Source organism: Bidens hawaiensis, unplaced genomic scaffold (genome assembly GCF_021521415.1).
Source record: "Bidens hawaiensis isolate Kalapana, Puna unplaced genomic scaffold, B.hawaiensis_p1.1 tig00027100_1, whole genome shotgun sequence".
NCBI lineage: Eukaryota > Viridiplantae > Streptophyta > Magnoliopsida > Asterales > Asteraceae > Bidens > Bidens hawaiensis.
In genome coordinates, this window is record NW_027505089.1 from 102,551 (window position 1) to 113,393 (window position 10,843).

The 10,843-nt window shown below is 33.4% G+C and overlaps 1 non-coding gene across 1 annotated transcript; it reads right to left on the reverse strand.

The window, feature by feature from the left end:
- Positions 1-9,142: 9,142 nt before the first annotated feature.
- Positions 9,143-9,214, reverse strand: TRNAE-UUC (transfer RNA glutamic acid (anticodon UUC)). The gene has a single exon. It is a non-coding gene; the product is annotated as a tRNA-Glu (tRNA).
- Between the last annotated feature and the right edge of the window lie 1,629 nt (positions 9,215-10,843).

Consider the following 10,843-nt stretch of genomic DNA (forward strand, 5'->3'; position numbering starts at 1 on the left):
GTTCAGACATTAGATCCTTTGTTGGACACAATGAATTTAGAATCGCCCCTATTCCTCCTTCTAGAGATGAGGTTATACAACAACTAGATAGCATGGAATTTCTTGTAGACAACGATGTTCGTGGTTCATGGAAAAATAAAAGTATTTTTTTTATGTTGCCGTATTGGGAGCATTTGTTGTTGTGTCACAATCTAGATGTGATGCTCATTGAAAAGAATGTTTGTGACAACATAGCGGGTACTATACTAGGACAAGAAGGAAAGTCCAAAGATACCTATAAAACAAGACTTGACTTACAGCAAATGGGTATAAGGAAGGAATTACATCCAAAGAAGCGACCTAGAACTAATATCACTTTCATGCCAAAAGCTTGCTATCAAATGACCCGAGGTGATAAGAATGAATTTTTAAAAACCGTCAAGTCAATCAAGCCTTCCGATGAATTTTCATCTAATATCTCTAGACGTGTACACTTAAATGAGCGTAAACTAATTGGGAAGACAAGTTATGATTGTCACATGCTGATGCATGAGTATTTGCCGATTGCATTACGTGGAACTTTGCCTGACCATGTAAGCTCTGTTATAATCGAGTTATTCGAATTTTTTAAGGCCATCTGCTACAAGGATTTGTCATTTCTCGAGTCTAAAGTTGCTCTCGCTTTATGCAAACTAGAGAAGATATTTCCACCATCATTCTTTACTATAATGGTGCACTTGGTGATCCATTTGACGAGAGAAGTTAAATTTGGAGGTCCTGTTGCGTTTCGGTGGATGTACCCTATTGAAAGGTAAATATCATTTCAATAAATTTATCCATTATTTGCTACATTTTTAAGTTCTTAAAGTATTTTTGATTTGTAACTATGACATAGTCACGGACCTTCTAAAACTTACGTCATACGTTCATAATAGAGCTCATCCTGAAGGATCAATTGCTGAAGGTTATTTAGCTGAGGAAAGTATAACATTTTGCTTTAGATATCTATCAAAAGAAGAAACCGTCTTCACTAGAGCAATTAGGAATGATAATGAGGGTCACCAAAATCAAATTGAAGAATCCAATAATCTTTGTCCCGGTCGTGCCTTAGCTCGTAAATTGCGTTTAGGACAATATGTTCCCAAAAGTCTCTCACTCAAGCTTATTGTTATGTATTATTTAATGTTGAGTCGGCTACACGTTTTCAAGAGTAAGATAATTTATGTTTGTTTTTAGATACACCTATGCTTTAAATCATCTATCACAAAACTTTAGTAATTCGAATTTTCTTTTAAGGGAACACAAACGGTTAGTCAAGGGCCGTCCTCGTCGAATGCCAGATTATGAAATGAACAAGATTCATGGCCAACAGTTTGCTGATTGGTCTAAGGAAAGGGTAATTCAAATTAAATATTAAATATATTTTAATTCGTTATTTGGGATCTTAGTGAAATGGCTATTATCAACTGTGTTGTAGGTTGCACGTATGGAAGAGCGAGGTGATGAGGTAACTGAAGATCTAAAATGGCTTGCTCGTGGTCCACTTAGAAGTGTGAAACGATACTCTGATACCTTGTTAAGGGTTATCGTTTTCATACAAAAGATCAAGAGAAATCACTAAGTACCCAAAACAGTGGTGTTGTTTATAATTTTTATAGTTTGAATATACCCTCGTGAATAGTTTTTCAAGCTCAAGCTTGGCTCATTTCCTATCTATTAATGTGATTTTTATATAATTATTGTTATAAATGTATGTATGCACGATATATATATATATATATATATATAATCAACGAACCGAATCGTTGTTTTAACAAAAATAAACGAACCGAACTACTTTGTTAAAAATGTGGTTCGGTTTGTTTATTTTTGTTAAAAATGTGGGTTGGTTCGCTTATTCTTGTTAGAAAAAAGTGGTTTGATTCGTTAATTTTGGTTAAAAAGTTGTTCAGTTCGTATGTCCTTGTTAAAAAAATATGGCCCAGTTCATTTATTTTGGTTAGAAAATTTTAATTTTAAAATATTTTTTTACCACATATGCAATACACGTCACTATTTTTGTCACTTCATCATGCAAGTCATTATACATGTCACCAAAACCATCCGGAATCTAATGCCATTAGTGAAAAGGTCATTGGCGGCCAATGTCCACTAAAAGTGTCCATATTTCATTTTTTCCCCATTACAAATGTGCACTTTCAAAATTTATTAGTCAATTGTTAAATTTACCCTTAAATACATACAACTAACATTAATAAACAATATTGATTGATCCAATTTTCAAGAGCATTATTGTCATTTGATAAGCAAAAAAAAGGTAATTATTCAATCTACATTGAACTTGGTGTTTTTCAAGCCATGACACTTTTAATGGGACGGAGGGAATATCATTTTATCATAATTATAAATAATAACTATTATAATAATAAAAAATTAATAATATAGTTACTCCATTAATTTATAGAAAAATTCTAATAATAATAATAATAATAATAATAGGCTTGTTTAGGATCAAGCGTCGACGTTAACTCGATAAGTGAGGCTCGGGCTAGGTCTCATTTATTGAACAAGCTTATTTTAAAGGCTTGAGCTCGGGCACAACCCAAACAACTTAAATGGGCTTGACCTTGGCTCGGTCTCGACTCTTTTAGTGTTTATCAACTCTAGTTGTCCATTAGGGACCATATAACCTACATAACTATCAACCACCCTAATTGGCTATTCCTAATCTATCATCACTAATAGATTCTAAGTGACAAATTTTGAAAACTATTGGTCAGATTTCACCATCATGGACCAATACTGAAACCAGTTTCTTGACCATGTTACAACCAGTTTCGGTTCAGGTTTTGACAGGTTTCGGTATGGCTTACCGTTTTGAAACCGATTTTACAGGATAAAATTTCTAATCGGTTCGGTTTCAATTCAAATTTCCGGTAGGTACGGTTAACAAGTTTATTGTTCAACCTCTACTTGTTGTCGAGATAAATATAAGGTATAAACTACTTTTTTTTTATTCTAATAGATAAACTAATCAGCTTAAAAGGTAATTAATTATATTATAAAATTAAGATCCAAATACGCTCCTAGTTGGTTAAAAATCATGTTTTGAACTGCATCTGTGAATCCCAGGGTTTAATCATCGGGAAATTATGTCAAAACACATATAGATTAGCGGCCATATTATGCTGAAAATATTCGATTAATCAGCAGCCCTGATTTCTTATGGTTTAAAAGTCGTCAATAATGAGTTTTTCGGGTTCAGTCGCCTTTGATTAGAGAATTACTTTAAACTAACAATAACTCAATTGGGATTTAATTTTTCTGAGACAACTTTTCAAATAGGAGATTATTTATTTGGAATTTATTTGGTTTCGGATATGTAAAATTGAAATTGACTCAGACACAATTGAGGGTACTAATCGAATATTTATCAACTGATGAACAACAAGAACATATATTGATATGTAAAAATAGGGTTTTGAATATTTTACTGGAATATCTATTTAACAAAAATGTTAATTTAAATGGTTGAATTGATTTGGATTCTGAATAAAAATGTTGATTTCAATCGCTAGTGCAGAGGTTGAAGAGACCAGAAACTGGGCAATACCTTCATTCTCAAAGGTGTGCTTACTTTTCTTTTCATTTTGTTATTAATATACTCTTATGTTAAGAGAAAACTTTTTTTTATCATATTTATCAGACGTCAATGACTTGTAATAGAACGAACTTAGTATATATGTGATTTAACATGTGATCACATACATGATTTACACAGTAATATATTCTGAAATGAACCAATACATATATATATATATATACAGAAAAGAGTTCAAATAAAAAGAAAGAGTTTCCTAAGAATAGTAAGAACCAATAGATTTTTGACAAGTGGCATTACAATCTATGGTTAAAGAACAATTATGAGAAACTATGTTGGTTATAGTGGTGAAAAAGTAATTATAGGAAACTATGTCGGTTTTTGGTAATTTTAAATCTCAACCATTGATTAACATGATCTAATGGCTATGATTTATTCTTAGTCTTCCTAGGATACTACTTCTTTTTAGTATAACCCTCCCCTATATATATACATACATATATATATATATATATATAGTGAGATAGAGAGAGACACACACACAACATTTTGATGATATTCAATTTGGTTTATTACAGTATGGGTAGACGCAAGGGGCTACGTATCACTTCTACAGTCTTTAATGAGCCTGTTGAAGACCATGGTGAAGACAATGTTGAAGACCATGATGCTTATGAAACTGAGAGTCACCATACTAGTAAAATGCAAGGTGCTAATTCAATTTCTCCAAATTATTTGATTCATTGTTTCTTCACTTCTCCTAAATGCAAATGCGAGTAACCGTGGCGTGGTTTGAGAAACAAATTAGGAAAAAAAAGTTTTTTTACCGTTTTAAAACAAATAATAAATGTCAAAACTATATACATATCTGTTTTGCCCCTGGCTTACGTTTAGAACACGTCTTTTCTCGGGTAAGCTTACTTTTATTTTAAACTAAGATGTGGCCCTTATCAAAATTGTTTTAGCTAACTGGTATCCGTTTCCTAAAAAGGTCGAGGCCCTTCTGTATATGTGTAACTGGGCTTCTTATATAAGAAGATATATTTTACTTACATAGTACAGACCCGCTCAGGAATTTAATGAACCAAGCCCTTTTATTAACTCAGTGGTAGAGTAATCCCATGGTAACGCGTAAGCCCTTGGTTCAAACCCGACAAGGGGCTTTGTTTTTGTTTTTTCAGTCGTAGTATTCATATGAAGAATAGCGATATTCTTAATTTTTTTTATTTTCGCTTTCTGAACCTTTGTTTGTTTTCGGAAAACGTGATTTGGCTCAGGATTGCCCATATTTTTAATTCCAGGGTTTCTCTGAATTTGAAAGTTATCACTTAGTAAGTTTCCATACCAAGGCTCAATATGGGGGCAGGTCTGAGGATCAACCGGTAGTGCGCGAGGGGATTGCTTTTTCCTTGAACAGTTCTTTCAAAAAACGAATATATCTGATTCATGAGTCATAAGAAGACAAGTCATGATTCAGATGCTTAATAATAATAATAAGAAGAAGGAATAATCAAATTGAATTCATTGGGCGGTCAATTTATGGGCCAATACTTGTTTTCCACATCGTTATCTCCTCTATTAAAATCTAGAATTTTTCTTTTCATTTCGTCTTTTTGGTCTCATTTAACATATAATAATAGCAAAAGACTTCTATCTATATGAAATATGGAATGGAACCCCAAGGAAAAATAACTGAGTCTTTTTGGGGAATATTGGAGAAGAAAAGGACGTTTTTTCTGTATTTAACAAAAAGTAAATCTTTTTTTCTGTATAGCTTTTGCCATATTTTATCATCTCATAAATTTGAGTCAGAGATATATGGATATATCCATTTCATGTAACAACAGATCCCCCTTCTTATTTTTATATTGGGTCTTTAACGAGTCTTATTATCCTTGTCTTTGTTTATGTCTTGGGTTGAAAAAAAAAGAGGATCGAACCTTCTCTTCTGACTCTTTTTCAAATTTGATAAATGTTGGTTGATCGTATATTTCATTAGAGTTCTATGATTCAGATTATCCTTTCTTATTTGATCCCTTTGAATTCCATATTCGAAGTTGCGATCGGATCTATTCATTAAAAATAATCGATTCAATACATTTCTTATGTACCTATGGGTGCTATGTTGGATTTGAATCAGATTTCGGATCAATCTACATTGATTGACTGCCTCCATTATGTTGTTGCTAGCAAATACCACTATTTTTGGTCTTTAACGAGTCTTATTATCCTTGTCTTTGTTTATGTATTGGGTTGGAACAAATTACTATAATTCGTCCCCGACGACGGATTAGTCGACATTTTTCACAAATTTTACTAACAGAAGCTCTTATTTTCATATTTGCCACTCCTTACTTTAATTTTGAATCCATTTCTTGGACGAAAATAAGTTTCTTGAAATTTTCGATTTCAAATCGTATTTCGCGGAAATACGATTTGAAACCAGACCGACCCAGAGAGGAACGCGCCCACATGGGCACCACCAGATGTTGTAGATGAACCTACTAAAGATGAAATTGAGTATACTTTATCATAAATATAAAGAGAAACCTTGGTTTATCCCAAGCAACTTACTTCTTTTTAATTTGAATATAAATCCAAATTTTAGTGAAAATCAAAATATAAAGGGAAGGAAAGAGGAGGGTGAGGATTTTTTAAATTTTAGCCCATCCAATTCAAAACAATATTTTGAATTAAAGAATCAAAACAATATTGAAGAATCTTTTTTAGAATCAATTGAAAAACTAAACATATTATTTAAAGGAGATTTTCCTTTGCAATTAAGATGGACCAGACGTTTGAATCAATTGAATCAAAAATGATGAATAATATCCAGATATACGGTCTACTGGTTAGCCTCATAAATGTAAGAAATATTACTATATCCTATATTCAAAGGAAAGAAATGAATTTGGATATAATTAGGAGACATTTAAATCTTACACAATTAACTAAAAAGGGAATTTTGATTATGGAACCTGCTCGTCCATCTGTAAAAAATGATGGACGTCGCCATCTTTATATCTGGTTTACTTGTAAGTTTTACTGGGTACGCCTTATATACCGATTTTGGGCAACCTTCTCAACAACTAAGAGATCCATTCGAGGAACATGGGGACTAATTGAAGTAATGAGCCTCCCAATATTGGGAGGCTCATTACTTCAATTGCCCCAAAAATGGAGTCTGTTTAGAATCATTAACATAAAGAATAAAATGATTCTGTTGATACATTCGAATGATTAAACGTTTCACAATTAGTAAACTGGATTTATTGTCATAACCTGCATTTTCCAACAAAATCGATCCATTTAAACCATGATCATCTATTTTTGTATTGGATCCACAATGAATCCTATGGATCCTTAGGATTCGGATATTCTTTTAGATCCTGTAGTTTCCCTGGATCGAGACAGGTATTACAACTCTTTCTACCCATCCTGCATATTGTCCTTTTTGTTCCGTATTCGTATTGTGATAGAAACTTAACTTATTATTAGTTATTAGACGAGATTTTACGAAAAAATTGTACGTAGGTTTGTGGAGAGAACAAATCCTTTTTTCAATACTCACACTTCTTATTAGTTAATAATTCTAGTGATTGTATTGCTTATCGAGATAATCTGAACAATTTCAAGTTCAGAATGGATAATGACAGTCTCACTAATAATAGCTTACATTATTAAAGAAGAAAAGAAAAAATGAAAAGTGCTAAACCAGAGCGATCTTTCGGTATAGGAAATCAGACTGTCTTTCTTACTTAAACTAAGTTAAGGGAACCAAAGAGCTTTCTCCGCGATTCATTGCTTATTTAGCCTTCTCAGTTTAGCATTCTACCAAAAAAATCTTTTTTCTCAGGGTCAATCTAGGATTTGTGTTGGTGTTCCGCGCGCTATCTCAACTCCTAGTTCTAGTAGTACAAGCTCGAATATGATTTATAAGAATAGCGAAAATAGAGCTCTTTGAAATTGAAAGCAGTATTCCCCCTTATATCCAAAATAAATAGAATCATGGAATTCTCTCCGAGAGGTGCTGAACTAACGACTCTATTAGAAAGTAGAATTAGCAAATTTTACATGAATTTTCAAGTGGATGAGATTGGTTTAGTGGTCTCAGTTGGAGATGGGATTGCGCGTGTTTATGGGTTGAATGAGATTCAAGCTGGGGAAATGGTTGAATTTGTCACACCACATCAATACATGTTCCTATGCCCATTCCAATCTTGTCCAACTTTGCTAACTCCCCCTTCTCAACCCATATCTTGTACACTCGAGTTTATTTATGGCATGAAACAACCCGCAACATGGGTATAGATTATTAATACGTTACAGAAACCCCTACTTGAGTCCATTTTTTTACAGCAAAAACCTGTGCTAAAAAATAATCTATTTTTGAGCACATGTTTTTCTGGTCCAAGTGATCTTGTCTTTACCACGAACAAATTTCCTTGGTTAAAAATAATTGTAGTTTTACCAATATTTGCAGGTTCCTTAATTTTCTTTCTTCCCCATAAAGGAAATAGGGTAATTAAGTGGTATACTATATGTATATGTATGTTAGAACTTCTTCTAACAACCTATGCATTCTGTTATAATTTCCGATTGGACAATCCATTAATCCAACTAGTAGAGAACTATAAATGGATCAATTTTTTTGATTTCCGTTAGAAATTAGGAATAGATGGGCTGTCTATAGGACCCGTTTTATTAACAGGATTTATCAATACTTTAGCTACTTTAGCGGCCTGGCATGTTACTCGGGATTCTCAATTATTCCATTTCTTGATGTTAGCAATGTACAGTGGTCAAATAGGATCATTTTCTTCTTGGGACCTTTTACTTTTTTCATCATGTGGGAATTAGAATTAATTCCAGTTTATCTACTTCTATCCATGTGGGGAGGAAAGAAACGTCTCTACTCATCCACAAAAGGGGAGTATCAAATTATTTTATGGTAAAAAATTCATTTATTTCAATTCTTTTGAAAGAACAAGAAGAAAACAAAGAAAACAGAGGATCTGTTGAATTTCAAGTAGTAAGTTTCACCAATAAGATATGGAGACTTACTTCACATTTGGAATTGCACAAAAAAGACTATTTATCTCAGAGAGGCCTGCGGAAAATTTTGGGAAAACGTCAACGGTCCGTCTTGACAGGGCGGTGCTCTTGCCTATTGAACTACAATCCCAGGGAAATAAGAAGAGATCTAGCAGAAATTTTGGACTCTTTTTTATTCTCTCGTATCAGGTATTTTTTAAGAACAAGAGGGTTCTACCATCTGATAGTAGATTGACAAATTGTTGGGCCGAGCTGGATTTGAACCAGCGTAGACATATTGTCAACGAATTTACAGTTTGTCCCCATTAACCACTCGGGCATCGACCCAATGCCTAATTCATTTTAGACGTTCCATAATCAACTTCCTTTCGTCTCCCAGTCAGATTTGACAAATACATATCATTTGATATAAAATACAAAGTCCCACTGAGTAGACTATTAGAAGGACTTGACAAAGATGGATCACTTGATAGAAAATCCCAATCCTTATAGTCTTGAGTATTGGTATACCCCTAGAGGGACTTGAACCCTCGTTTTCTCCATGAAAGAGAGAGGTCGTAACCACTGGACCATAGGGGCCTTTGGCCACCTTACCTTAATATAACTCATGCCGAGAGCCACCTTTTGGAGATGAATAGGAGATGAATCAAACCGAAAAACTCGTTAACTATTCTGGAGGTTAATGGTAATCAAATCGAACTTTACCATTAAATTCTTTTTTAATCTAGAAAAATGAAGTTAAGCAAGCGGCCCTTTCACGACTCACTGCCGGTACGCTTTCCGGCTCGCAACTGGGCGGAGACTCTCTATTTGCTTGCAATGCCGGCTCTTCGCCTTTAGTTAGAAGTAGAACTAGAGGGCGCCGTTTGCCCCCCCCCACTTCCTAAAAAGTAAAAAAGTATGGATGAAGTAAGAAAAAGTACAAAAGGAATGATAAAGAAAAACTTGGTTACGGGAACCGAAGGTTAGGCCAATTTAGTATAGCTACACCTATAAAAGTGTATTCCTACCCTTTCCCCTTTCTGTCAATGTTGCCAATTCCTAGAAGACTAATGTACCCTCGTGTATACAGTTGTCCAACTACTTTCTTCCTCCGACTTCTTTAGCCAATTATATTGATTAGGATTAGGCGGCGAGAATTGTGTTTTAATTTATATTAATATGAAAAATATATTTTTTTTCTATAGTCTATATTGATGATTTGAAAATTGATGATTTGAAAATATATAGATTCAAATTACTCCTTCGAGAGATTAGGCCAATAACTACATCTACATCAATCCATATCCATGAAAATGGAATTTTTCAAATTGAATAATTAAGAACTATTATAAAATAGAAAAAAGTGGAGTCTACTTCTTTTTTCCTGACCGGGTCAATAAAGTTATGCAAGATTTTGATTTATTTGTCCATGTACTAGTAGAAGATTCGGTGGCTACTGCGGCCCTTGCTTCTTCAGGTGGAACTCCAGGTTGAGGAGTTACTCGAAATGCTGCCAAGATATCAGTATCCTTGGTTTCATATTCAGGAGTATAATAAGTCAATTTATAATCTTTAACACCGGCTTTGAATCCAACACTTGCTTTAGTCTCTGTTTGTGGTGACTTAAATCCCTCCCTACAACTCATTAATTAATAATTCTCACAACAATAAGGTCTACTTGACATGAATTAGGCGTTAATGAAACCTTTTACAGGAACCTTTCACAAAATACCCAACTAATAGTAAAATTATCAACTAGTCAGAATGTTTAATTATTAGACCATGGTATTTGATTCGACAAATACATCATTATTGTATACTCTTTCATATATATGGCGCAAACCAATTATTTTTTTTATTGAAATACCTAAAAATCACCCAAATACTAAGAAATTCCCCGTTGACAGTGATATATATTGTAAGTGATATATGTTGTATATATGTAAATACTAGATGTGAAAATATGCGGAATATTTCTACGAAAAGATAAAAAAATAGAACAACAAGCTAGACGTAAATCAATATAAATAAGAAGAGCCGATGATATAGAAATACTGAATCGTAAATAGAGTTCAGGTTCTAATTCCATAGAAAATATAGATGGGATTGTCTATAATGATAGACAAATGAAAGATTTTCTCAAGATTCTTATTCATCTACTTGATATTTTGAAAATGGGTTGGTTGAACTTGAAAATTCACTCATTGAAATTGAATAAGTAAACAA